Source organism: Falco punctatus, assembly GCF_963210335.1.
Source record: "Falco punctatus genome assembly, chromosome: 5".
In the NCBI taxonomy this organism is placed as follows: Eukaryota; Metazoa; Chordata; class Aves; order Falconiformes; family Falconidae; genus Falco; species Falco punctatus.
In genome coordinates, this window is record NC_137584.1 from 68,263,506 (window position 1) to 68,287,825 (window position 24,320).

General features: G+C 42.2%; 1 protein-coding gene across 6 annotated transcripts in view; it reads right to left on the minus strand.

Annotated features, from left to right (window-relative positions):
• Positions 1-24,320, minus strand: part of LIN28B (lin-28 homolog B) — a 116,190-nt gene that overhangs the window by 16,549 nt on the left and 75,321 nt on the right. The window lies entirely within an intron of this gene.

The following is a 24,320-nucleotide window of genomic DNA, read 5'->3' on the forward strand; positions in this document are numbered from 1 at the left end:
CCTGCGGCGCGGAGCCCGTGCGGGCGGCCCCGCTAGGGGGCACCATGGCGCCGGGCATCCGCCGCCGCCCGGTACCGCCGCACCGCGCGGGGCCAGCACTCGTGTCTCTGCGCCTGACGGGCGACCGCGGGGCGAGGAGAGGGGGCGCGGCGGGCAGCGGCGCCGGCCCCTCGCCCTGAGGCGGCTTCACTCCGCCTGCACCCGTCGCCGGGCCGGGGGGGGAATAAAGAAACGTGCCGAGAGCAGACACCCGGCCTCGGACAGAGCCGTGTCCGAACGGCCGCGCGGCTGCCCGCCCGGGGGACCCTGCGGGGGAGGGGGCGCTGCCGGCACTAGGGCCCTGCGGGGGAGGGGGCGCAGGGGGCACGGGTCCGCGCCCAGCTTCCGCGGTGCTTGTGGTGCAGAGGGTTTGTAACGGCATTCACGGTTTCGATTCAAAATAAACAAAGCCCCGGCAGGCGCCATAAAGCGGGGTTCGTTTGTTTTCTCTTGAAACCGCCGCGCCGCGAGCCGGGGTGCCATCTCCCCTGGGCCACGCCGGCACAGAGTGCCGCCTCCCCCGCGCCACGTCTGCTCCCCAGTCCTCAAAAACGGCTAAAATCCACAAATACCCTTCCATTAAGCTTGTTAGCCAGGGCAGTCCCGAAGAAATGCCCAGCAAATCCTTACTGAATCCTCTCACCTGGCAACACGTGCCGGGAATGCCAGTCCTTGCATTACGTTATTCTAACATGATACGAAGAAATAATTCTCCACCTTTGCCATGGTGATCCTATGCCCATCGTGTTCACCACTGACCTTTCTATTTTAGCTATTTTTCAACGGGTTCTGTTTGTTTCTTTTATAAAAACATGCACTGAATGCATAGACATTTAATTTATTATAATCTAACGCTCCACTGGAAAGAACTAAACTAATAATTTGTTTTCTTTCCCTTAACCATCAACTAATTCAAAAAACAATTGCACAAATACTTAGGCTTGGTGGAGTCAACTCAAGGATTAAAAAAGACTAACTATAACTAACTACGTGTACAAAACAGCGCAACATGTTCTGCAACATCAAAATATCTTAATTTTTCACATTCGTGGAAAGTAACAAGGCACTGTTCCAACTAGTATTTAGTGGTCATTATAAGTCTATACAAAACCAGTAAGTTTAGTTCATGCAAACCTGTATGTATAGCTGGAGTCTCACCTACAGAATTTACCTTCCAAAGAAATATTGTTGATCAAACTCGCATGGTTTTCAAAAGGACTGCAAAATGGCCGTTAACATTTGCAAATCCATTCCAAGAAACAATCCCTCAGCACCTCCTCCTTCATATCTCTTCTCCACTATTAGCAAGATATTAACCATATCTTTACTGTAAGAGACAACTGAAAGAAAAGCTTAAGTTGCTGATGGCATGCTGTCATGCCCTACGAGACTGACCTATAATTTAGAGAAGTGATGAACAGAACTTCATTATCCTTTCAGAAAACATTGTAATTAAATTGTCGCATCTTCCCTAAAGATTAACAAGAAACAAAACCCCAAACCCATTATACTGAACTCTGCACTTCTATGACAACTGCAATAACATATTTTAGGTGAACTGGTTCTATTTTTATGTCACCACTGCACTGAAGTTTTATGCGATTTTTCAATGGAATCTGAAGACTATGCTTACCCTAGTCTGTCTGCATATACTACAGAATAACCCATGAAGAGGCACAGAATATAATGCTTCCCTTGAATCAAGAAGAAAACAACACATACAAGCCCCATTGTCATTTAGTACTGATTTCCCTAGCTTAGGTAGGGAAAGGACATACTAAATATGTTGTAAAATACAAATATCCTGATATAAGACCAAAACACCAAGCTTTTTTCCGCCATAATAAAAAAAAATAATTGCAAGTTATTAAACAACATCCATCTGGCTATTTTTTTCCAAATTACTGCAGTTATTTTCAAAATAATGACCCCCACTTAACAGTAGCATCCAGTTTTCTTAAACAAAATTCACCTGTGTTTCCCTGACAAGTTTTCTAAACACCTTCTGGATAAAACAGTAAGTAAAATATGCAGTTAGGGGAAAAAAAAAAAAGATCAGCAAGAACAAAAATGCTTCAGTGTTTTACTTTCTACCCCTCCAATAAATACATCTAAGAATTCACAAATGTGGTATTTAGGTTGTATTAAAGTATGATGTTGATTATTATCCTCTCATCGGTTTCTAGCAGTGTACTTGTTCCTGGGCTAAGCATAGTATAATAGAATATAAAATGGGAGTGTGCAGACATTCTGGAAATTGTGCATTTTATCATAATTCAGAGTGCAGAATTTTATAGCTGTGAATGCATTTGCACTTGCTTCTTTCCCTTAATATCACATGTATTTAGAATGGTTAGAAAAGAAAAAGTTTGAAAATAGGTTTAAGGGCCTCGGTAGCAGGGTAGGCAGTAGCCATGGACAAATCAATTTAATCAGTCACTATGGTATGCACTGTGTTAGCCAATTCAGTGAAACATTTCACTTCACCAATTGACCAAGAACCTGCTGCCAGGGCCCCTGCTTCCAGTCGAGAGGCGTCCCTCACCTTTTGCATATATATTTATCAATACATCCTATTTGCAAAATACTGTAATTCCCTGCATTTATTCAAATCACTGCTAAAATGTCACCACGAAAGAAAACTCCATTAATGCATTTCTGATTAAACTATGATTTGGCTTTTCAGGAATGCTTTCTGTTACCAACTCAAGCATCTGGCTAAAGTATCGCATTAGAATATATATGTGCCAGGCAGGGTGTGCCTGGACTTAAACAGGAGGGTGGTATTTATTCAGTTCTTTTAACTATTTATTCATTCCTTGTCAATCACTCTTAGCAGGAGAACAGATCACACCCCGCTCTGAAATGCCTTCCCTCTCAAGGGATTTACACCAAAAAGGAAATGGACAGCCACCTCAGAGCTCACAAATGATACCACATGGCATCATCCACATGCATTAAGATATGGTATTAACCCTTTTGTCCAAAACGCTTCAACTCTTTTCTTCTCTCTTCTGTACATACTTATGTTACAACATAACGATATGATATGCACACACAAACTTATACATCCACATCCCTATGTACATATATAGAACAAGATGCAAGCCGGCTCATGCTAAGAAACTTAGCAAATTCTCATTTAAGTATGTTCTCAGAAACTCTAGATTAGTACAACCATAACAAGTATTTCTTCACTTCAGAAACACCATGGAAATAACCTATGTTAGCTTAAACAGAACATAAAAGTTTGAGTATAAATTACATCATGAGATGAATAAACCACAAAAAGCCCTTACAGTGCAATTATAGTATAAGTAACCCTTACAAAAAAGCACCAGCAAGAAGGATTTGTTAAAACAGGACTGTCTTTCTTACAGTAGGCTCCCATGATTCACTAGGTAGCTTTAGGCTCAAAAAATAATGCAACACAGTAAATAAAGAGGTGGCAATTATCCTAACAGGGAATCCTTTCTTCACTACAGCACTGACAGGATGGTGAATCACTGTGATTTTCTGATATAAAAAGGATGAACATTGTAATAAAGGAACAACCTTGAGGAACATGTCTAGCATTGTATTTCAATATTCTCAAGATTTGTGATTACACCGAACTATACATATTAAAGGAAACACATGAACAAGAAGAACGTGTATAGGTTCCAACACAAACTATATTGTATGAGTTGCAATAAGCTGATGACTGAAATTCATAAGTGCTCAATTTCACAACCAAATGCAAATGCAAAATAAAATGCTCTCTAGCTTTCAGCTTTTTTCCTTGTCCCAGCAGTCAACTCCTACTTAGGAAGCATGCCCTAGCCCTATCCCTTTTAAAACAACAATGCCCCAGCTCAGCAGAGAGAAGCAGTAAGGAGGGCAAGCACAACTGCTTGCTTCTTCATGCTGCTTCATAATATGATTTAGATGATAATCCAATATATAGGACAAGTACAGAATCGTTTGTGTAGCTCCACACTAACCTGTTGAGAGAAAAAGCATTAAAATTACCCCAATGACTGACTTTTCCTTGGTGGTGGTGGTGGTGTTAATATCTAATAGTGATAGCAGAAGGAAGAAAGAGAGTATAGTCAGAGGAAGACTAAAATAAATTGCCGGGATATTCCCTACACCAACTCATCTTTTGTTTTTCCTAATGCTGTAAGACAACAAAAACCTGCATCTTGGCTAACAGTGTTCCATCTAGCAACCTTAATGCTTTGAAAAATGGCAAAACTCTAACAGTATGAGCATGTTAAGATGTTTTTAGGACACAGTGAATGCCAACCAATCAGTTAAAGCACAAAGGAAACATTTAAAATTGCACCTAAATGTGCTGTCTGTTTTAGTAATTACTTTCACAACACATCTAAAGAAAGGCCAGTTCTTTCAGACAGAACATGCAGCAGATCCCTTGAACTATCCTATTTTCCTGTAAAGGAAGGTTAAACTATCTATGATCTAACAGAAATATGGATCTTAGACAAAACTGAGATGTTTTACTCTTCAAGGGTTTCAGTGACCTGTCTTGAAAATCAGGCCATGGGGCAGTGCAAGAGGACACTTCTTGCTGGTGGATGTAAACGCTCAAAATCTCGGGGAAGCATGTGCTTGCTCAGGCACCACCTGGGATGAGTGAGAAACACTTCCAACACCTCTGCAGGACTAAGACGTGGACTGTCAGGCATCTGGTAATTTCAAACTGTCTTTGAGATAAATATATTTTTAATGGATTACTTAAATAATCCAGTAGCAAAATCCTGGATATCAAATCTGTCACAGCTGCTCTCCAAAGACTGACTGGATGAGAGGTGATTGCTGCTGAATGGGCACCTCTTGTATGTTACTGTATTATATACTCTATATCTGTGTGTATGTATATATAAAAATACATATATGTACTATATATTTACTTAATACAGGTATAATACAAAATAATACAAAAATCGTTCTTGCTCAGAAGCCTAGACTTCAAAGTGAAAAAACACTTCGAGTATTTTTTGAAACAGGGCATTAGCCTTATGCCTTAAAACAGCACTTCATCCTTTCAGAGCAAGAAATGTTGGAACTAAATATGGGGGGGCTGTCACTCCAACTTAAAACCAGGCAAAATGGAATCCCTGGAAAATCCTTGGAAAATAAAAAAGTTTGGTTGGCTGCCAGGGCAACAAGCTGCAAGAGCAGGAGAAGCAGGGGAGGAGCAGGAGGTGGTGGGGACCCCGGGGAGCCCCACGCACAATGAGCAGCAGCCAGCACCTACTAGCAGCCCCATACTGGCCACCAGCTCCTCTGGCATTTCACTCCTTCCTCCACTGCTTTTACTGGGGGATTCCCTTACAGGCACTGTTTTGGGACATTTCTTCCTCCCCCCAGAACCTTTTAAGAAGCATTAAATCCCAGGAGAAATAAAGCCAGCCTGTGTTTTTTAAAAAAACACAGCCTTGTCACAGTGCATGGCTGCACTGCCAAGCCGTGCCCTGCAGCTGCCCTGCTCCCCGCACCCGGTGAGGAATTAAGACAGAGAAATGTGGCTCAGCTTTTTGTTTTTAAAGGATGAAAACTGCGAGCGAGTCAAGGAGACATACACAAGGGGCACTGAACGTACACACTCTGCCACTGCCCTCTGAAATAGCTGGAATGTTTCTGCTCGCATGCACATTGCCGGGTTTCATGCCATTTTGTTTATCAACCTTTAATTCTTAAGCTGTAGCTGAATGCAGGAGAGAATACAGGTAAACTTTGAAAACACTCTAATAAGATATTAGTATTCAAAATACCAAATACTGAAATAATACTGAGAAAGATAATTTAAGATTAAGAGAAATTATCTTGTTAATCTTGTTAAACTAAAGCATTCCGTTGCTGAATGGAGCATTTAGCATCTTCATCAGAACATTCATGGTGCGTCCAGCAAGCTGGGTCACACTAAGGCAGAGAACTTTACTAGCACCCTCATTTAGCAATCCATGAAAAAAAAATGAGTTTAATTTTAAAAGTGTAATTATTTTTAGCAAAGTATGTTGGAAAATAGTGTGTTATCAATTTGGAAAGTGGCACATCAGGGCCACATTTAGATTTGTACTTATCCTGTGAGTATTTGCTACCCTGAACCCCTCATTTACACAAAATGCTGTGCAGAAGTGACACATGCTGGGAAAGTTAATTGCAGGCTGTTGTTCTTCAGTAAAATTCAGTTTGAAAATTTCCTGTGCTTTACTAGCTTTTTAAGATTAACAGAAATACCATTTTCTAAAATAAAAATAACCTCCTAAAGAAATAAAGATGAAATAAAATAAAAATGCTTATCTATCTGTTTTTCCTACAAATCCAACAACACATAATAACATACCAGAGATCGGAGACTTTCAATTTCGTGAGAAAAACAAGGTTCCTCCATTTTTTTAAGCTTGCCTTCTTTCATCTTAGAGATAGCCCCAGCACACTGACACAAACCCACTGTCTGCAAGGCTTCCAATAACACAGGGTCGAATATTGATGATGTTTACTTTTGTTACAAATAAATAAATAAAAATGCTCCACCATAAACTCATCAGATCAACTAGTTTTCTGTGGTTAGTTCTAAATCAATCTGTTTTCCCCGGTGTATCACAGAAGTAATATCAATAGGTTACGGTCTTTTGTTGCTTGGGTTTCCCCTCCCCCTCACGCCCCAAAACAAAGAAGCTGACAAACAACGTGGGCATTTGCCTGATAAATCATGGCTGTCGAGATACAATTTAGCTCAAGTGTGTGAGGAAATACATTTGTTTAAAACCTACTAATACGATTTTACTGGAAGGTGGATTTTTTTTTTTTTGTAGAACCAAGAACAACAATGAAACAGAAAGGTGGTTTAAAATGCACAAACCAGCTTTTTCTCCACAAAAATGGAAAGGCCTACATGGGCAGCAGCTCTTAAAAAATAACCTCAACAAAACAATGTTGTTTCCATTTTTTCTTCCTTTGCATGAAATCTTATCTCTGCTACCCACTCAGCCCTCTTTACAGACACGTAGGAAAATTATTTTTCACATAATCACATAAAAATCCTTATGAAATGCATCCTCACGGAGGAATGCTTTGGATATACTTTCATTTGTTACAACAAAAGGGTTTTTCTTTATATTGAGAGTTAAGAACTCCTGAAATAACAATTTACAAAGCGAGGTCTTTTTTCTAAATAACATGAAAGATGGTTTTGCTCCAGCAGTATCAATATACCATGCAAAGAATGTATATATTTTAATGGCTTTAACCTTCCAGATAAAGCAGATACAAGATCAGTGATGGTTTAAGTAAGTTATGCTTTAAACAATCGTATATCACGCATTTCAAACATGAAATGTTATACCATGATTTCAAATAAGTCTACTGCTGTTAATCTTTCTGCATTATGAAACCACACACACAAATACTCTCAATCACAAATTTCCCTTGTACGCCTTAATTTCTGTGGGAACAATAAAAGAAAAAGGATTTTAAATTAAAATAGTTCTGTATGCAGCTGTTTTAAAAACAAAAGTATTTTCCATAGTTCATGTTGGCGGACAGGCTGCCGTACAGGTTTGTTCAGGGTATCACTGCAGCGTGTACCCACATTTGCAGCCTGTTGCTGAAGTTAGCTGGCGTGCAGCACTGGGCAGGCAGGGGGGTGGCCATGACTAAGCAGACCTTGGGTGCCCGTGTTTGAAAGCACTCCTTGGTGCCCCTGTTTACAGCAGCATAGTTCAGTAACACCAGAAGTCTTCACAGAGGCGGCTTGAGCCTCCTGGCCATGTGGATAGGGATGCACGCTGCATAAAACCAGCTCAACTCTTTCTGGGTCAGTGAGGTGCCGTTCATGAGCTAAGAGGCATGCCTGACCTTATCGGCTTCACAGCAGAGCCGGTACCAGGGTTTCTACATGCACTGATCAGCTAATCCATAGATGAGATAAAAGGGTAGCAGGTAACTGGGAATCAGTTGTTAAAAACTGCCATTTCTGTTTTGTTCCTTATTTTATCACTAACCTTAGCAATAAATATAAGTAGCATCAACTCCTCCTAACAGCAGGAAACTGCAAACAGCTTCCTGGCAGTAGGCTGGAGCACTGAAGCAAAAAGTGGTAGAGGAAGAAGAGGAGGAAGGCGGCTGCTCTGGAAGTTCATAACCTATTCTTCTTCCCCAAATACCAATTTAGAGTTATATGACTTTCGGTATCCCTTATTTCTGAAACTTTGTGCATTTATGCCTAGCAAGAGGAGCACGGGCTTAGATCCTAGTCTTGACGTGGATTCTCCTGTTACGTTCACTGAATTGGATGACTTACATGAATGATGACTTACATAGGCTTCACAAGTGGTTTAAGGATTTCAGGATTTGAGCAGCAACTCACATCTTCATTGCATTCTTCAGAAGTAAAGACAGTTGCTGTCTGACACACTCACTATGAGAAGGCCATGCCAGCTCTATCTCTATATAGGGGTTCCTTCCAGAGCTCTTGGAATCGATAAAGTCCTGTCACATGAAATACAGGCAAGGCTTCCTTTCCCAACTGTGTAACAAAAGGACACTGAACATGGTGGTTGGTTTTCCTTGAAAAAGCACCTATAAGTTCACATGCTCAATACCCACAAGAACAATTAAGCCATCAAGATGCTCTTTAGACACATTTTACGGGTAAGGGAAATCTGTATCACACTGATGCACTGACTGAGAAAGCAAGCAGTCAGTTCCTAATTCACATTTCCAAACTCAAGATGTCTAAAATAAACTAGCTCCATATATTGACATTATTACTAAATGGCTGTGTTCAGCATTTTCTATGATACATTTTTAAAAGGCTATCAACATCCTAAAGGAAAAAAGAATATTTTGAAACTTTTCACGTAAAAATGCAGAAGCAATAGGAAAGCATGAAAAGAGGATTCAGGTTCAACAGGATAAAGCCTCATGTTCAAGCTTTTAATTCACACTTGAGGCAGGTATTTCTGTTGCCCCACACTGCCCGATCCATGAGAATCAAAAGAGAAATAATGCCATTTTTTTACTATTCTGTCCTTTCTCACCACCAGGTTTATCTTTGTTGTGAATTCTCTATATAACTATATACATAAAAAGAAAAAACACATCTGCACACATAAAACCAACAGTGTTACTTCAAAATTTTGTGTTTCCTTTTTCTTAGTTTGGCCTCAGGATGGCAAATTTCACACACAGGTTTGAGTTTAATACTTCTTTCTCTGAATTCTGCTAATTCTGTGTACAATTCAAAATAATGAAACACAACTGAAATAATTTTACTACATGTGGTAAACTAGATCACTTTATCTCCCTTGGCTGTGATTACTTCATAATTGATACCACTCCAGTAAAATGATAACAATGAGGTGAAGAAAACTTTTTTAAAACATTGCATCTGCCTAGAAAAAGAGCATCTTAATGGTCTTAACTCTGCTGTCAGTGACATGGGTGTAAATCCAGAGCAATTCTGATGACTTCACTGAGCTTATTCTCTATTAACTTTAGCAGTGTAAAAGAGACAAGAATTTCCCACTGTGTATGAATACTGAAAAGTCACACTGCAGCAGCCAAGGCTGGTTGCAGAGGTCAGGCTGACACAAGCTGGGAGGCAGCGCAGCAATGCAGGCCGAAGCCCCTCAGTTCCACCTGTAAATCTGTGTTTGCTGGTTGATGTAACACTTGAAAGCATAATGCAGCATAAATCACAAAATTGAAAAAAGAAAACCAAAGAACTATGGCCAAGGTAGAGGAGTGATATGTTTGATTCTTCTGCCCCTTTATGCTCAACCTTTCAAGTTAAGAAAGAATGAATGAACAGTTTCAAAAGTAAGGATGTTTATAGGCCAAGAATCAATTTTCCTGGCAAGACGGATGAACTTTCCATCAGGAGATTTAGATAAAACAGGAACCCTAGACTTAAAATGTTTGAAAGCAAAGAACAATTCAGATAAGGGCACCCCAGTCATGATCAATGCAAGGGGACGCAGATTACACGTTGGACACTGAATGCACAGGCCAAAGGAAAATGCAATGGATACGCTCACTGGGCACAGCAGGACCAGCTATCTGTAGTTTTGATCAGAAATTCATACCCAGCCACAACTTGGGTTCAATTATGGAAGCCCTGAATTTACAATGTTGAAAGCAGTCACAAACCAGAAGAGTGATTAATGTCCTCACCCTGTCTGTGCCTGAACAATTCATCTATACTCTAAACCAAACAACCTTCCGGTTATACAGTAGCATTCACTGTGCTAGGGCAGGAAAACTACATTAAGACTGGAAGTGCACGAAGGCAGAAAAGGCAATGCATTTTTAATGCGAGCCCTGAGGTTGCTAGTGATGAATCAAACCTCTGGTTGGGGAGGAAGAAGACATGTCTCTGCAGCCACTTATGCAAAGTCTGCACAGACCAGCAAGGTACTGAATTTCTGCACGGGGGATGGTTACGAGTTCTCCTGTTTTGGAGGACAAATCCCAACTTCTGGGAAAATAAAGGATTACTCAGTTATGCTGGTAGCCTGTCTGTTTTCCCCCAGTCCCAGGCTCTGGGAACAGGTTAGAAGACATGGGAAGGTGACTGGGACATACTGCAGTGGCTATGAATGGAACATGTAACGTGTCAAATCCACAGGAATCCATAGGATTTCATTAGCTCTGACCAAAACCCCTTTTCTTCCTGTTTTAGTAATTAATTGGCCGTACTGATACGAGGTTAGAGAGACAACTCTTAATATTCATTGAACAGTTAGTTATTCCAGTGATAGATCTTCTGCAGGAAACACTGAGAGTATCCTTCTCCTACAAGACTTTACAATATTGCAGCTGAACCAGCTGGGGCAGTGGATTTGAACTCCCAGCTAGATACAGAATTGGATCTATTTATTTTTTCTGTTCTGGATAAATGCCCATTGCTGGGTAGAGGGAGCAGGCAAAGCAAGGGAGCCTGGCTGCTCGGTACCAGGCTGGAGCAGGGCCCCTACCACCCAGTCTGTGTCCTCCATCTGTGTGAACCCTTCCTCACTGCTACTCCTGACGGGTGGCACACATGTCACAACCCTCAGCTGGTGCAGTAACAAATTGTATTGGGCCTCGGCGTTAGGTATCTGTACTACTGCACCATTGTGAAAAGCACACAATCATTCTTAAGAGCTGCCCTGTGCTTTGTAGCTGAACTCTCCTCTCTGCGCTGCCCAGAGCCTCCACCACTGCCCGCTCCCTCCAGGCACAGTCTCCACCCCACACCTTGTGGTGTTGCTTCCACCATGTCCTGGTTTTGGCTGGGATAGAGTTAGGTTTTTTCTTCTCAGTAGCTGGTACAGTGCTGCGTTTTGGATTTAGTATGAGAATAATGTTGATAACACACTGATGTTTTCAGTTTGTTGCTAAGTGATGTATATACCAAGCCAAGGGCTTTTCGGTTTCTCAGGCCCTGCCAGCGAGAGGGCTGGAGGGGCACGGGGAATTGGGAGGGGACACAGCCAGGACAGCTGACCTGAACTAACCAAAGGGATATTCCACACCATAGAATGTCATGCTTAGTATGTGAAGTGGGGCGAGCTGGCTGGGGCCTGCCGATCACTACTTGGGGACTGGCTGGGCATCAGTCAGCAGGTGGTGAGAAATTGTATTGTGCATCACTTCTTTCTTTCCTTTGGATTTTATTCCTCTCCCCTTCCCTCTCTCCTTTTTCTTCTTCTTACTATTATAATATTCCAGTTATTAAATTGTTCTTATCTCAGCCCTCGAGTTTTACCTTTTCCCCCAATTCTCCTCCCCATCCCGTGGTGTGTGTGTGTGTGTGGGGGCAGGTAGGAGGAGTGAGTGCGTGATGCTTAGTTGCTGGCTGGGGTTAAACCATGACACAGCACTAGGTGTAATCCTCCTGCAGCTGGTGGTGTCAGCTCCCCAGACAGTGAGACGAGAAACCCTTGTCTCTTACCTACAATCTATGAATCCTTCTTCAAAAAGGTGAACAACCACCATCTGGAGGTCACAGCAACCTCCTGACTGAGGGAAGGCTTGCATCCAAACATGTCTTTCGCAGAGTGAGGTATGTGGTGAACCCTTGGGGACCTTTTATGTAGGTTAACGTGTGCTCACTTGTTTGGGCCATGCAGGTGAAGAGGAGGTCTCAGAAGCCAACGTGGTAATTTTGGGGGGCTTAGCTGTAAGCCACAGCACTGAGTTGCTGGCTGTCCAGTAGAAACCTCAAGTCATACAAGATACAGCAAGTAAATCCAGGTTTCAAGGCTTTTGGCAGCACCCAAATATTAAATCTAGGAACCTGATGCCTTTTGTGTGGTTGAAAATAGTAATACTTGAACAATTTTAGCCACAGAAGACAAGGGACCAGACCTTTATAAGATGATACTTCCTAGACTATTCCGGGATAACAAACCAATTGTTTATTAAACCAGCCTCACTTTTGAAAACCTGTAAGGCCAGAAAGCCTTCTTCCTCAGTCAAGATCCCTTTGGCTCTCCTCCTTACAAACCTTCTAATTCTAAACATCCAAAATACCTGGAAATAATCAATTCCAAATAACCACATAATGGATGGAGACTGTGGCCCTCACTCAGGACTCTGAAACTCAAGCACAGCCCAGAAATGTCCATCAGAAAAGTCTCATTATTCCTAGGCTCAGAAGCTGGTGATAGAGAGTGTGGCATTACCTTCTTTTCCTGACACAGGCAGCCTGTGTGACCCTGTTGTGTATAATGAAACGTTTACAGGGACTTAAATGCCTAAGTCCCACTGACTTCAGAGGCCAGGAAGATCCTCATAGCTTTGAGAATCTAAGTCTGTGCCCCTTGGGACTGTACCTGGTAAAGCAAGCAAAAAAACCAACTTATGGTACAACAGAGTACAACTGTATGGTGATCAGGCCACAAATTAATTGGCATTCACTGAACTACAGCAGGGATCAAGAACATCCTGGATGATGCATAAAATACCTGATTTTGAAACTGCCATCTTTGTTATGCCTATTTCACTACTGTCCAACTATTGGGATGAAAAGTCATAGACAAGTTGTGAAAAGTCATTTCGTTTATGTCTACATTCCAAACATCGCAGAGAAAATGAGGCCTATCAAGAGCTTAACTGGACTTATCACAAATACAGAAAAACCCTCCACAGGTCTTTTTCATCCCCTGTTGGCAGGAAGCACAAAAATGAGAATCAGGTGCAGAAAACACACACTTTCTACATGGTGCAAAAGTCTGAACCAGAATGTCTTCAACAAACTGCTGTGCTTAGCTTTCATCCCAGTTTCCTGCAAAGCTTTGCTCGGCAAGTGCCACCGCTGCCTGCTGTCTTGGCAGCATCAGTGACAGCTCCTGGGGTGCGTGCCCTTCTGCTTTCACACTCCGCACTGTGAAACTAGCTAGCAACAGTATGCTGTGCCAGACAGAATGCAGGGAATTGCCAGGGATTGTGCCTGAATGCTGCAATCCATCCAGAGCCATGAGCAGTGACCAGGGCTCCAGCTCCACTACTTCGCATTTCATTCATAGCTTTTCTTTGGTAATGTGAAAATAAGTGGAAGATAATCACTCAGTAAACAGCCCCCTTTTCAAGAAGAATAATTCCAAAGACATATGATCTGCTTTCAAAAAACTCCTGAGGATGATCCATGCAGTAACTAAACCTGCTAGCCAATTCTCAACAGCAAAAGTTTTCAGTTAATGCATCAACTTTTTTCAGTTTGTAGTGTTTGTTTAGCTTGGTTCACATCACACCTCCAGTTTCAAGGCAGAATCATAAAACATTGCATTGGCGTAACCGTGGGTGTGATAAAACACTGGCAGGAGGTAGGAGAGAATAGATTAAGCAGTGAGATTCCCATCATCCTCAAATGCTCTTACCAGAGGAACCGCAATGTGGAACTGCACCCTGTGGTCTGGGACTTACTCCTGGTCACAGCACACACACAGCCTTCATACAAATCTATACTGGATTTCTACCTGGGTTCACAAATATGTCAGAGTATTTAATTTATCTGATCTACACCTGCAGGAGTGTGTATGTGAAGGATGGATGAAAGAATCACAGGAAAAAAAATGCAGATGTTGAACTTGGTTTCATAAACAGAGTGGCTGTGGCTAAATTCCCTTTCAGCTAGAGACAATGAGCTGGAAAAGAACTTAATTGACAAAAAAGTAGCTGAGTTGGCTGCAAATTGTGCTTTGAGTTAAATACACACTAAATACAGCACACAGAGACGCGTATTTTCCCTCCTCTAAGTAAGTATGTTTTTATACCATTCTTTTACATATTCCCCATAAATCAACCATACCTATTTCAGGTTAACTAATCCCTTTTTTGTGTGAACTCTCCCACTACTCACGCACAGCATAGCTGGGGCATTTCCCGTATTATGCTCATGCAAGTGCTACTTGCAGCTGGACAGTTTCCCTTCTACCTCCTTCACAGGTTCTGCCTAGCTGTATTATTCTTCATTCTCCTTCCACTGCAATGCTTGGTGCGGAAGCACTGCACCTGCCAGGACTCAGCAAGAATAGCTCTCCAACTATTTTCTTTCTGAGGCTATTGTGAAGACAGGGCTTGACTCAAAAGCTGCTGCTCACAGACAGAGAGCAGTCTGGTAGCTGAAGAGGAAGAAGAGAAGGGAACATCAATGGTTTGTGACCAATTAATCATAAAATGACTTCTCAGCTCCATTTGCTTTGCCTATGGTATAGTGACCTCAAATGCAGCAGGCAGGGAGCCTTTCAGACAGGCTTCGCAACTTTGACATGCCTGTCGAATGGCACCTTACAATAATCACGGCTATGATTACAGGACTGCTGCATACAGTCAGAAACTAAAGTGTCTTTGTAAAGAGATATGAAAGGGCAGCATAGAGGGGCTGTGAGGGTGGGTCTGAGAGTTGGACAACAGAGGAAGGAGAGGGATAAACAAGCATAGAGCCATTCATGCCAGGCCTTCTATTAATGGCACATAATGGAGGCCATCGTCAGTGACATTGGCTCACCTGCTAGCAAAGCCTGGAAGGTGCAACAGAACTCTGGGGCTGTTCAACACCGGTGAGGCCAGAGCCAATCTTTCAGCAGTACGCTTGAGAGGAAGCATGCCCCATCACAGTGGTACTGCACAGCTCACCAAGGAGGAAGCTCAGTGTGGAAGGATGCTTGCTCAGGGCCTTCCTATGAGAAACCTCTAACGTCACTGATAACTGTTAGTTAATAACGTCTGCTGGTTTTATGGTATGCAATTTTATTTGTTGAGCTTCAGGAGGAGTATGAAGTTCTGCACCGTTACTGAACTCATGATTCATAGTCAAAGGCAGCCAAGGTGGCTAGGTTTCCTGTAGCATTTGCCATCCAGTGCAACACTTGTCCTGCTCTGCGGAAAGCCCTGAACACCTCTGCAGCAGCAATAGATGTATTCTCTTTCTGGAAATTAGGTTAGGTGTTTACCACAGAGACAGCTGCTCAAATGTTTGTCTTAAAGATCATAAACCAGCTTCACAATTGAATTATCAACTTTGATACTCATTCAATAACAACTGAATTTTTATTCAAGAACAGGACAACCTATAGGACAGTTGGGTTCCCTTGAAGCATCTCAAAGCCGAGACAAAGAGCACTGTTTCTGCAAAATGCTGTGATAATTCCAATGCTTTATTACACTCAATGGCACAGAAATTAACAAGCCAACATACCTTTGATGTACCACTGGTTCTCTACAGCTAAAATTTTTTAAAGGTCATTATCTGCCATGGTTAACTATGCTATTAGCTAAGTATTTTGGTGGCTCTGAAAACAGAAGGCTTTACAACAGAATACATTTCAGTGTATCAGTATCCCTTTTAGCTTAAAAGTGGATTGGAGTTTTCAGGTTACCATACCAGAAGTGCTGGTGGTAACATTTCTTAGCCTCTAATAATTTCTGCTGTTATCTGAATCCAGCCGCTAATTAAAATGTCCCTAGAATATTTTGAGTAAACAGTATTTGACTGTAATTCCAATTTGAAGACAGGAAATATTTTTTTTAAATTATTTAGCCAAAAAATCTGCACTTTCCAAATAGTACTTAGGAATTATCTAAATGCTAATACTCTGTTATCTTTCAAAGAGCATCAATACCAAATACGGTTACCACACATATTAAGAGACCCTCGCCACGTGCGTTCAGAATGGTGCTCCCTCTGGTCCAGCTCCAAAGTTAAAGCATCTGAAGTGTAAATTGTGTGTGACACAGCCAAGGAAACCCACTTTACTTTAACCTTGTTAATGGTGAGCCAGATGGAACCGCTGAGGCCACCCATTGTTCGGGTTTGCATTTTTGTGTAATGCCATGGTGTAGGTCCATAGGGCCTCATGAATTCACCTCCTCTGAATATATACTGTGCTGTTAAAGGCACTGAAAGGATCAAGCTCTGCTCTGAGAGCAGCTGGCTTTGTATTTTTTTAATGGTTGTTAGCAGTAGCAGCAGGTCCATTCTACTCCCCCATTCTCCCCCTGCCCTTCTTAAAATCCTGATCTGTTGGTTCTTGAGTGAAACCAAACCCTGACTCTGTCCTATATAGCACATCATATGTTACCTCAAGTTCATTACCCCAAATATTCATGAAAAACTCTCTGATTCTCCCTCTCTTGCAGCCTCAGACTTTGCCCCAGCAGTTCATAATCACATGAATTATCATCACCGACTTACCAACAGTCAGGTTGTAATTTCTCTCCTACCAAACCCAGGTAACCCGTGCCTGCATAATTTTTGTTACTGATCATCATCTTCTGAAAGTTTGGTCAAATTTCCCTGTCTTGACCTCTTTTGTGCCTTTAAGATAAAAATGGAAGCAAGAGAGTTTTGAGTAAAGATGGCCCACAGCAGACTCCTCAGTCTGAGAAATAAGGAGAAGCTTGTGAACTGTTACATGCCAAGACCCATCCGTACAGTGCTTGTGATGTACAAGATAACATCTCACACTGCCTACACCATGATGCAGCAACGTCAGAAATTTGCTGATGAAAAGCTGCAACACATGATGTAACAGAGGTAGCAAAAACCCCACAAGACTACAGCTGGCTGCCTAGCAGGTTTCCGGCTGCGGTGTGAGATATCGTAAGGTTGGGAGAGAGGGGTACAGTTCTCCCTGTTTACTCCAGCTGTGGTGCATGTTGTTCTTAACAGGATGAGAGAAGTGCAAAGTCATCCCTCCAGCCCCTTCCCCCGCAGTGGGCCTGCCATCAGAAAACCAAACTGCACCTCATGAAAAGGAGACAACTGAACTGCACCACTGAGCACCAAACAATGTGTCTGCCTGTTTGTGAGAGGACTTTTGACATACTGGCTCCTGAAGATCATACAGTTAGCATAACCTGTGAATGATATTACAGGGATGCTGCAAGCAATTACCTGTTGTACAAAAACTACACAGAGGCTTCTGCAACACTGGGGATGACCAGGCTATTAAAAGGGATCAGAAACCACAATCAATACTTTAAAGCAAATTCCCTAACCTGTTCAAAGTGACTTGCTTTTGCGCTACAGTGGCAGAGTAAGAAAGGAAATCCCACCACCAGATCCCCAGATCAGTACCTAATTTGGTGTAGACACTACTCATTGAAATATATTATATCCCTGCTGTTCCCAGCTGGCCTATGTGCCTTTAGGAAAAGGAACCAGGAAGCACCTGAACCTCAGCAGCACTGAGCCTGCTCTAGTGTGGAGTAGGGAATCAAGGACTTGAGAAGTTTCTCTTGTCTTTCCCCGTTCTGCTGTAAGATGTTATTGGGAAGAACAACTTCCCCCCTCCTACATGCTCCCCAAAACCAGAAAAACGCCAGCCAGCCTCCTTCCTGGGGTTCCTATAAACTGACATAAAAGTTCTGGGGCAACCATGGCTGGCTGCCAAAGGGTAAGGTCAATGAACTGGGGAACCACAGGAAAGATACACTGGCAGGAAAGGCAGGACATGATAACCTCCACTTTATCCCCACAGCAAGAAGGTCAGTTTAAATTCTGTTCCTTGGCCCTTAAACAGTTACATAAATAGTAGGGTGCAACTTAGGAAAGTTATTTTTAATTTTAGTATTTCTTTAATATGGTTGTCCTTAAAAAACCCCAAACTTATCCTTCATTATGGTTGCCTAGATGCTACGAGGTGGCTCAGCACAAGGCACAGCAGTTTTATACTATGTTGTCAAAAACATTTCTAATTCCAAGTCATAAATCACAGGGGAGCGTGGGAGGTTCAAAAGCAATTGAAGCTCTTGGGCTCAGTAAACTATTCTTTACCCATTTCAGAGTTCATGTGGTTTTGCCTTGCACACTGTAACAGATCCTTTTTGAAGGCCCGATTACCTTTAGTACATTTCCATGGTCTAAGAAAATAATATAGTTAACAAAACACAAATAACTAGGTAAGGTACAATAATAAAGGTAAGGCACGATTTGCAACTGGTAAGCTAACATTCACTTCACCCACTTTTTCTAATTTTTCCAAGTCTTCTCTAGTAGTAGGATGCAAGGCTGTCATACGTATTTTGAGATTGAACTGGTTTGATTGCCATTGCCTGCAGTTTTTAATGTCCTTCTTTCATGAGCACTCTTTAGCCTTAAGTCCATATCCCAAAGCAAAAGCTGTTAATAACCCTGAACTGATGTGACACTCTGTATTTTAGCACCCTAGGACAGAGATTATATGCCCCCCTTGACTCCAGCATGTTAAGCTTCCTTGAAGCTTTGTTTCTTTTAGAGGCAGCTGCCTGCCTTTCCATGCCTTATCCTGCCTCTTTCCACCAGAGTTAAAATCACGTATATTTCAGTTAGAAAAAATAGCTGCAAAATTATTTTTCCTATGAAGTCTTGTAGAATGCATTAGTTCAGCTGGTAACTTTCCTCTGATGATGATGATGAGAAAACCTTAAGCTGTCTTATAGAAAGGGGAGTCATCGATAAATCAGGACTTGTTGCCAATATCACACCCTATGTACAGAAGGAACTCCGAATAACATTAATATCGCTGTAGAGCTTTATCATAAATTAAAAAAACTGGTTGTGTTTTGGGTTTTTTTTTGTTGTTGTATGGTTTTGGGTTTGTATGTTTATTTGGGGGTTTTGCTTGTTTGGTGTTTTTTTTAACTCTTTTAACTTTCCTGGTAACTGAGGGTAATTGAAAGATTTGCAATAAAACTAGTTTGCTATTTCAACATCGCAAAATAGCATTTCATAACATACTTTATCATTATCAATGAATGTTTTGAAAACTCATTGATTCCTAGAAAAAACTAGTAAAATATGCCTGTCTCAAAGTATCAGGGAATATATGTTTTCCTTTTTTGGAAGCCTGGAAAACACAACATTGAACGGATTATATACTGAATTTCACAAGGTTACTGACACTTATGTGTACTTTTCAGCATTACAGTACCACTAGCTTTAAGTGCTGATTTTATATAATCCTTTCTTTCCATTCAGTGAGAAAACTTCCTTTGAAGAACTGTCATTAAGAAACCTGAAACATTAACTTCTTGTGTATTATACACAAACACTGTAATTGATGCATGTAGTAAAATCAGATGGAAAGAGTATGATTTCTGCTACTGCGTGTGAAATTTATTTTTTCCTTGTCACTAAGGAAGCAGGTTATAATTTTAGTACATTTAAGTTCCAAAGTAAAACTCCAAAACTGTAACACGCTTAATATAACAGATACAAAATAGCAGAACACTGCCATAAGAAATGCTAGTTTTAGTACGTATCTCTTGCCTCCACATCATTCACGGCAGTTCAAACTAAGGGAACAGAAGCAGAAAAAAATTAAACGGATTGCTTAGAGGAAGCTGGTGGGGAAGGAAGAGCTGTGATTACACCACATGCTGCACTCTTCCACGCCTACTGCTTGCATTTTGCAAGTTTTGAGGAGCAGCTGCTGAAAGGCAGGGAGGGAACTGAAAAATGACCACTGCATACATGCTGCCATGCCATACTAAAACATCAAACCAGAAGTTAACAGTGAATTAAGCCTGACCGCTGCAGCTTTTGAAGGCTGCTCTTCAGCCCTACAGGGAAATTGGGCACAGAACTGAAGAATGCTGCCTACCTTCCCCATCACCAACTTCCTGGTACTGTAGAGTTTAACAGACAAGTTCAAGGTGTGGTGGCACCAAAGCATCTAAAAATAGGTAGGATTTGCTTTTCTCATCCTGTTTTCTTTCCCTGGCCAGGAAAAACACAAGCTGCAGCCCTGCTAAAAACACACCATCATTCTTGTGGGGAACTGGTTTACAGTGGGATGTGCAGTGGGATCTGGTACTTCAGATCTGTGTGGCAGTCTCACAGGCAGAACCTGGATAGAAAAGGTCTTGCCTGGGACACTCCCCAAGCCCTCCATATGGTCTTCCCAGTGCCTCTTTACACCTCTGGCCTTTTGGAGGCCAAACCCTACTCCCTCCTGGGGTTTGTGCTCCTGAAGCTTTCCTCCAGAGAACACAGCTAGTCTTAAATCATCACCTGCCACCGATGAGGGCAGACCTCGCATCACTCCCGCTACAGGGGCCAAAAGCCACCACCACGTTGTGGGGGGAACATCTCTGCCACACCAAGCAGAGAGCACAACAAATTTCATGCCAAGCTGCCCTGCAGGGTTTTGTACTCCAGATAAACCCACTGAACGTGGAGCTGTTACCAAGAGGCATGCCCTGTGCCACCACCCCACTATCAGTTTGCTCCTCAGTACTTTTTTTCCCCCGGGATTAGTTTCTCTCAGTTACGCTCCCTGAACTGACTCTCTGTGGAATTAGATCAGGACCACCAACCCTGCAGGGAGAGGACCACAACGCTGGCTGGGGGTGCAGGGGGGGCACAGCAGCCAGCTGGCCCCAGCAATGTGAAACTGCATCCTGGCAGAGAGCTGGCTTACAGAGCCAGAGGCGCATCCATGTCTTTTAAAGTTGCAGTTCCCCCACACGAAAAATAAAGGAATGGGGATTCAATCTGTTAATGCTGTCCTACCTGGGAGATTTCAGTTTCTTCAGCTTATACGGCACAGTGCAGAAAAATCAACAACTAAAAAACCTCATATGCTTTATACTTAAAACTAGAATTGCTTTCTGGAATGTACAGTATTTTCAACTTAATCGTGCCTAACAGGGAAAAACACCCTAAAAGGCATCATAAAAAAAAATAAAATCAGTTGGATTGTGAAGCACAGCTGTCCAAGTCTTTGGCTGAAGAGTTTTGGGGTATTTGTTGAGGAGAATTTTGGCAAGCCTGGACCAGATAAAATTGAACACTAGCTATGTGTCCCCAGAGGAATTGTCCCAAGACCCAGTTATGTATTAATGGACACAAGCATGAGATACAGAACCAGCCACTGTAAGTTTATGCTCTTGGTATTCTGTATTATGATTTATAAGCACATACAAAATAAAAAAAAAACATACCTCAGGATGTTCAATGCCTATATCAACAATAACCTAAATGTACACGTTTACTGCACCATTACTGATGCAAGAAATTTTAAGTTAACCCCAAATCTGAAGGAATCTGGCCTGGGGTTGGGACAAGGCCACCTCTGTACTTTCATCTTTCTTCCAGAGAGGCTCTTTTCCTCTGTAGAAAGAAACTGCAGCACATGCAGAATTCAGTTATTGGCATGCTCTGCCAAACAGGTCTCTAGGGCTGCATCTATTACAGCATCCTCTGGAGAACTCTCCTGGCCACGTTGACTGACTCAGCAGTCTCAGCTGGTGTGTGCGTTTGGCAGTGTCACAAGTGCCGTCTGTCAGAAATACCAGGAGGGGAATTTTACAAGTGCCTGTCTCTTCGCAGTGAGCACTGTGCAGCCCATCCTGTCCCAGGAGGGGCCACTCTCGAACACCAGAGCAGTAGAACCCCTACCTTCAGGCCACACACTTGGCCTCCTACCTCTAATAGTTCATGCTCAGCCAGGAACACCAGCCCTCCCACTCCCCAGGGCTACACAGCATACCCTCACGCAGCCAGGCACTTGGCACCAAGCCATTCCCCCAGCAGACTTCAGCACAACCACAGCTGCAGCACACACATCTTCATTTGCGCCGGCTTCCACAGATAACACGCACCCTGTGCACACACATGCAAGAGTGCCTGGGGCCCCTGGGCATCTACAACAGGATGAGCATCCAGGCAGTCCCTGCAGAGAGCTGTATCCCAGGCTGTCCCTGCAGAGAGCTGTATCCCAGCCAGGCATAGCCCTGGCCAGCCACGTACCCTGGACCACAAGTGCAAAGCACAGCTACAACCTGTGCTGTTCTGTCTTCTGGTCAGGCTTGCAGCTGACATGTTTGGCACTCCACTTCCTCTGAATCATGTGAAATACGCATGTTAAAGAAGCTTCTCTAAATATTTCTCACCTTTTCCAGGGGGACAACAGGGGCAAAAGGAATGTGAGTACTACAGCCTGCCTGATTCGGGGCAGACAAGTATGCTGAAGACCTGTCTACAGGCACTGGATCTCATCAGTCCAGCCCTGTCTCCGTCTGCTGTGGAGAGGTGAGCACTGCCCACCCACCACTTCTCTTAAATCCAGTGCGCCCCAGTTCCACAAACTACCTACCTCGTTCACATCCAGCAATCCCTTTTACCACACATCCTCCCCATCTCCAGTTCTTCACACACCCACCTTCAGTTCTGTCCCCATTCTACTCCTAATCATCACATTTAGCTTTTACATGCACGCTGCTGATGTGTGTGAACCACCTGAGGTCACAGCTGGCTACTTCAAGGAAATACAGATTTTTAAACTGACAAACTTGAACTACTGTTTAATAAAGCAGTGCCTTTTTTTTTAAATAGATTTGTTTCAAGTCTTTACATATAAAATTGTTCCTGTGGAATCTTTTATTTTTTCTTTAACTAAATGAGAATTTGTTTCAAGAAAACAATTCCAAGTTAAATGAAAATGGATTTCTATGCCACACACACACTGTAGTCCTCTGCAGTGTAACAAACTATGAAAGCTTAAGCAAATTTACCACCTGCTACTATAGAAAGGGAATATGGTGGTATCCCATTCCCAATGCAGCATCTCATTATAGCGGCCAGATGTTTCCGTTACAGTGATCAGCGTGCAGACAGTGTCATGATTAATTTCCAGTGCTAATACCACCTTACAATTCATATACTTTTTCCACTTCCTTTTTCTCAACCATAACCTGCAATTCAAGAATTCTGCAGGTTTTTGAACACTCAAATGAGCTTCTTATGTGGGCAAGACCACAGATGCAAAAAGGGCATGTTGTGATATCGTTACTTCTGTTGTTACCTGGCCTAATGAGAGCAAGCTAACACAGCTAAATTGGTACAGCTTCATTTTGGCTAATACCTCACACTGCAAAAGGGGAATAATGTAGAACAATGCACTCCAGGATACAGGAGCAGAGACAACTGGGAGAAAGGAGCACATGCTTGTGGCCACGCTGTCTACACAGGTATAGACTAGGGACTGTTGGCTGGTTAGAGGAGGATGTCCTACTAATGCAATACATGCAGCATCTTTTAGAAGCAGCCAGTCACACAGTGTCTTAGCTACCAGCAACTGTATTAAACTAAACTGGGTTACAAAGCCAAAATTTACCACGTTCCACAGCATCACTGTGTTACGTGACCACCTGTATCAACCTCACCTGGTGGAAGTTTGAAATAGAAAGGGAGTATCACTGTCAGCATAAGAAGCACTAATTAATTCCCCTCAGTTCTACCATGCAATTATAAAAACAGTGGGGCTTGTTTTTTGGGTTTGTTTTTTTTTTTAAATGACAAAGTCATCAACATGTACCATCTTGCTCTGAACTGATCTCTTATTAAGTCATCTTCCTTTTGATACTCACCTTCTTCAATGCAGCTAAGGCAACCTTTCATAAATCTATTGTGTATACATTTATGCATATACAACACATATGTATACAACAGATTTAATAAATTCTTTTGGCTCTTCACAATTAAAGTCAACCTTCTATAAAATGCATCTTAACACTACAGTAGTGTAAAGACTATTATTATTCTGCCAAATTCAAAAACTTTCAAATTTGACTCATTTATATTTTCTGCAATAATTAAGTAAGACATGAGGATCATTAAGAAAGATGAGCTATGACAGCTTAAATATATGAAGATATACTTCTAAAGATTTTATGGATAGCCATCACCTGAAGCTTCTCTCAGACACTCGTTTCACCTGGTGGTTGGGAACAAATATAGCCAACTACTTACAAAGAAAACCAACATGCTTCTTTGCTGGCTTCTCATTCAAATTAGCAGCTAG